Raw genomic sequence first — 6,000 nt, 5'->3', positions numbered from 1 at the left:
TGGCTTTGCTTATTTAGCATAGTGTCAAGAACTATGAAGAGTCTGAGATTTTACCCTGCTTGCAAAATAACAAGTTAGTCGGCCACAGTTTTAAAATGCTAGCAGAAGACACGAGACTCCGGGATCAGAGACAAAGGATTTATTATTCAAGGCACAGCAAGAAGCTTGAGCTTCCTGTTATTATCGGTTCCCCTTGTCCTCTAAATCCTGTGGAGTGATGTGGAAGGATCTAGATAAACAGTGTGCACAGAGTGGGTCTGTGTCATAGCTGAGGAATCCTGAGTCTCAGTATTATAAAGAAGATGCTAGCCAATTTGTCAAAATTTGTTCCAGAGGGAGAGATTTTAAAACTTATTCTCATCACTAAAGACATGTTCTCTGCTGAGAGGGAGACACTATCTTTTTCTTCCAAGATTGTTTGCTATACAGTCATTCTTAGAAATATAGTCAGATAAAAGTTGTCACAACACATGTTGAAACTGTGGAGAATAGCTCCTGAACATTGAGCTTTGCTAAGTGACTTGGCTGAGTGCTGTTGGTACTGTGGTTATCTCAATTATTTTTTTATTAGGTATTGAATGATGCAGAATACCTATGAAGGATGACTTAAATAAGGGCCAGACTAGTTTGGCAATGAATAGCTCTTAGGACACACACATTGATTATTTAGCATGTACTCAATTTCAACAAATTGGATTCTTTCTAAGCATTAGCACAGAAATTACTCACTTTTTCAAGGAAAATTACCAAGCAAGGTAGGTTTTGGCATTTTTAGAGTTGATATCTGATCTCAACTTTAAGGTGGGCACATATTCACAATGTACATTCAATGCCAACTTGTTGAACTTCTTCAATAAGGTATAATAATATTGTTGAGCATGTAAAAGGATCATTTCCAATTTAAATTTTATATGTCTCATCATGAAGCTGGTTATTTGCCAAACTGGACAGGTGAAGCTGTGAGAGATAAGTCTGCTAGGTGCAGTGAGGATCTTTTTCTTTCTTTGGAGAATTTCTTGGTTTTTGATAATACTTTTCATGTGATGCTGTCTGAAGGATTCTAATTATGAGAAACAGAGAGTAGATATGGCACAATTAGACTTGATTAAAGAAACAGAGCTGATAATACTGACTTTTAAAAAAAAATTTATTTTATTTATTTATTTTTGGCTGCGTTGGGTCTTTGTTGCTGCGCGGGCTTTCTCTAGTTGTGGTGAGGGGGCTACTCTTCACTGTGGTGCACAGACTTCTCATTGTGGTGGCTTCTTTTGTGTGGAGCATGGGCTCTAGGTGCGCGGGCCTCAGTAGTTGTGGCGTGGGCTCAGTAGTTATGGCTCACGGGCCCTAGAGCACAGGCTCAGTAGTTGTGGCGCACGGGCTTAGTTGCTCCGCGGCATGTGAGATCTTCCTGGACCAGGGATAGAACCAGTGTCACCTGCATTGGCAGGCAGATTCTTAACCACTGCGCCACCAGGGACTGTCCCTATATTGACTTTATTATTTGGTAAAATCCCATAGGAAACTAGAACTATTAGGCAAAACTATCTTGACAATGTCATAAGCAAGTCAATAGAAGCCACTCAAAGGCTTAGTTGGCTTATTTAACAATTTAAACACATTGCATTCTCTAAGGAGGCAGGTTTTATCACATATTCAAGGCAAGCTCATGAAAGAGGTAGAGACATTGTGCTCATTGCATGGCTTCATGTTAGAGCAGAATGAGAAAGGCTAATATTTATAAATGACTTCAAGGTTAAGTTTCTGTCTGTCTGACTTGTAAATGGATCTAAAGCTTTTTGTGGGTGGCATTAGAGAAGTCTATAACTCAAGGTCAGCAGGAGCTCTTGCCTTAGTTTATGTGGACACAAGGAGATGCTTCAGGAAGCCTGTGAGTCTGTGTACAATTTTATGTGAATGGATGTGTTGCATTTTAGGGGGCAGGGATTCAATAACTTTCATCAGATTCTTGAAGGATCAGTGAAGATTAAGAACAACCTTTCAACGCCCAGATTAACCAAGGAATAACTCAGAGACATTTAGCTGGGTATTTTTATATTCTCAAAGTTATCTGGAATGAAAATTGTACACTCAAATGTTAGGAAGAGTTAGTAGAATGAGTCAAGAGATAAATGAAAAATCAGAATTAAAAGAGAGAGAGGGGTGAGGGTAATTTAAAACAACAACAACGACTATGGTTAATCTGAGAACAAAAAATCTTGAGTGTACATTTTTTCGGTAAAATAATTATCTGACAAGTAGTACAGAAGTCAGGCTGGAGGGTTTTTTTTGTTGTTGTTTTGTTTTTGTTTTTGAGATGGCCAACTAGGGTATTAAAGAAAACAATTTTAGTTGCTGATAAATTCTCCTTGAGAGTTCTTGTAAGGTATACACATGACATGTTTCTTTCTTCACATGCCATCCATCAGTGCCTTCACCATAGTTAAGCTAGTTCAGCCTCATTTCCCTCAGAATTTCTCACTGGTCCAGTTGAAAAAAACCCCAAGAGAAGATCACATGGCAGAAAAACCACACAAAATATTTCCTGAGTGATGAGCCCTGATCTCTAATAGCCAAACTCTTAAATTAGTTCTATTTTTATGCTTCTTCCAGTACGCAGCCACTTTATTACTTCAAAATTATGGACAAAGTTTTTGACACACGTTTGAAACTCTGTTAGCTTAGAAACAACTGAATTATCATTTCCTCAAACTGTATGTTTTATGAGAAGCATAATTCAAGAGCACATGTTTTATTATTAGTCACTATGCAAAGCAATTTCATATTACCAGGAAAATTGCCAAGGATGATTAAAGTCTATTTAATAATTAATTGACCTATCAGAATCCTTTTTTTTCAGCATTCAGCAGCTATATATTGGCCTAATTATGGCGAGGAAATTGATCTCAGACTATCATTATTTCTTTACTCAGTTTTAAAACATTGCTGTCAAAACCCAATTAGAGAGAGGAGAGATGTAAAACTATATGGAATTCTATTTTTAATTAGTGTTATCCTGGCTTATACCTTAGGACTCCTTTCTAATATCCTGCTTCAGGATCTTAGGACATATTGTTCTGCCCGCTAGAATGTTCTTTCCCTAGATATTCACATTCAGGGATTTTCTCCAAAATTTTCTCCTTAAAGATGCTTTCTCTAATTACACTGAAAAGTATTAGTCTATATTATCTAAAATTTAGTTATCTAAAATGTTACCTACATTTTTCTCTTCTCCGTGCTGCTTTATTTTTCTTCAGAGCGCTTGCCCATTGTATTCCAGATATATTTTTATTTATATCCTTTACTAGAATGGAAGGAAGCTTAGCGAAGGCAGCTTCACTACTGAATCTCTTGCTTCTAGAATGGTGCCCAGAACACTGAAGTTCCTATTTGTTGAAAGCATGAACATGTGGACTTTTATCTAAATATTTTGGAATAGTTTCTTTAGATGGATTGTATAGTTGTCCTTCAACTATACCAAAAATAATGGTAGCTTCTTTGACTATGTTAAATACGGAGTATATTGCCTTGTTCTAGGAGAAGTTTCTAAGAAGTTCGATTTTATGCTTAGCAATTATTAGAAAGAACAGCTGAACATCAATAGCATAATCTTAGTTTTCATATTTACCACAAATGTATAAAATATAATTGGTCACTTTTTAACTTATTCAGTAGTTTAAAATTTCATCTTTTGGTGTTTAAATGGTCTTTTTTTTTTTTTTCTATTATCTTGTATGGAGATGTGGTATTCTGACCTGTCACTAGTATGGAAGATTAAAGATCAAAGATCTAACTTATCCATTTATCATTTTACCCCACATAATTCCAAAATCAAGGTAAGATCCATACAAAGAGTAGCTGAAATAATAAAGAAGAAATTAGGATTCATACAAAATGTGAGGGAAAGGATGGTGTGAGTGGCTAAAAGTCAAAGTTGCTGCCATTGTCCATTATTCATATTCTTTGATTCCAGAAACTCAACAGCTAAATTTAGGATTCAAGAATTTTAATCAACTCAATTCAGGTGCTAAAAAGTCATATTCCACTTGCATCTTTCAGGTAGTCTGTTTCACTTTTATTCTTAAATATTACATTTTACATTCCATGATAATCTTTAAATTACTTCAGGACTTATTTGAAATGCATACGGCACAGAATCAATTTAAAAAAAAGCCATGATCTTCATTTTCAGAAGAGCTGTATATGTAACTCTATTGCATCTTTTAGTATTCATGGTGATAAAGTGTAGACTAATTTATGGTCATCTCAATGTAGAAAATGAACCAATATCCATACAATATAGAGTCAAAATCATTTTACAGCTATTTTTAATCTAAAAATCTCAATTTTGAACAGAGATTTTTTTATCATCAACCTTTATCCTTCTTTTTGATGAAATGGGATAAAAGCTGAAAAAAGATAATTGAAAAAACAGTTAAAAATGACTTAGTTATACTGATCCAAATGGTCTTAGCCTGCTATCAAGGTTTGCTGCTGAAATTTTTTCCATTACCTGTCATCAAGAAGTGGAGAAGTATGGTCCCTATAAATTATGTTGCAGAGCTATTGCAGTAGAAAAATGGCAGCCATTATTTTATCAAATTACTTTTTATCTACAAGACTGCTCTCCTTGCTGCCATGGTATTGTAAATTAGGTGGCAATGTTTGAAGAAGAGAGTTGTTACTTAGTTTCTAATCTCTACTGCTATCGGTGACAGAATAACTGTCTTTTAAGGAAATCCTGTAAGACCCCACTGAGTACTTTGTGGTCTGGGCTACTGTACTTGTTTGGTGCTAATACATTCTCATGATAAAAATAAATTTAAAGGAATATTTTATTTCATTAGTATTATGGGGCTATGAGTTAGCCAGGAGGTATTATGAACTTGAAGAATGGTTAATTTAACATATAGTACTTAAATCTCTTGATATTCCAACTTCCAACTGCAATTTCTTCATTGAGCTAAAATTGTAACCTCCGGCATAGACTTCTATATGTTGCAGTGTTTTTCATAAATGTTATTCGGCTATGGTTTGGCAGAAAAGGAAAAAGCAAACCCTAATACATGTTTGGCAGAAAAAGAAAAAGCAAACCCTAATACATATTTAAGGTCTATGACATATTAGGTGTTTTATATTGACCAATGCTTATGATTCTGTACCTTATAGATATCTGGTAACTATAGGTATTATTACATTTATTTTATTTTATTTTATTTTATTTATTTATTTTTAATTAATTAATTAATTTATTTTTGGCTGCGTTGGGTCTTCGTTGCTGTGCCCAGGCTTTCTCCAGTTGCGGTGCGTGGGGGCTACTCTTCGTTGCGGTGCACGGGCTTCTCATTGCAGTGGCTTCTCTTGTTGCAGAGCACAGGCTCTAGGCGCGCAGGCTTCAGTAGTTGTGGCATGTGGACTCAGTAGTTGTGGCTCGTGGGCTCTATAGCACAGGCTCAGTAGCTGTGGTGCACGGGCTTAGTTGCTCTGCGGCATGTGGGATCTTCCCGGACCAGGGCTTGAACCCATGTCCCCTGCATGGGCAGGCGGATTCTTAACTGCTGCACCACCAGGGAAGCCCTACATTTATTTTATAGATACACTTTCGCCAAATCATATAACTTCAAGAAAGAAGAGTCAAGACTGGTCAGAATCTAAAGCTATGTTTTTGTACTACGTCATATTATTCACACACATTTTTTATATTGGGAACTATGAGAAAGGCAAGGATAATTATACCTATTTAGTACGAGGAGAAGAGGATTGAACATGTCTTTAAGAAGGTGTAATGTTTAGGAGGCAAGATGATGTGTGGAAATAGTCCGGAAACTGAAGTTTTGGAACTCAAATCCTTGATTTAGGCACTAAATAACTATATGGGTGAACAAATAATTTAACTAAAAAAAGATCCCATTTCCTTCTATGTAAAATGAAGGAGTTGGTTTCAATATTTTAAGTTCTCTTCTATGCCTTACTTACTTTGATTCTGTGATGTTGAAAGGTTAC

Source organism: Balaenoptera acutorostrata, chromosome 7, assembly GCF_949987535.1.
Source record: "Balaenoptera acutorostrata chromosome 7, mBalAcu1.1, whole genome shotgun sequence".
In the NCBI taxonomy this organism is placed as follows: Eukaryota; Metazoa; Chordata; class Mammalia; order Artiodactyla; family Balaenopteridae; genus Balaenoptera; species Balaenoptera acutorostrata.
Note: the sequence above shows the minus strand (reverse complement) of the source record.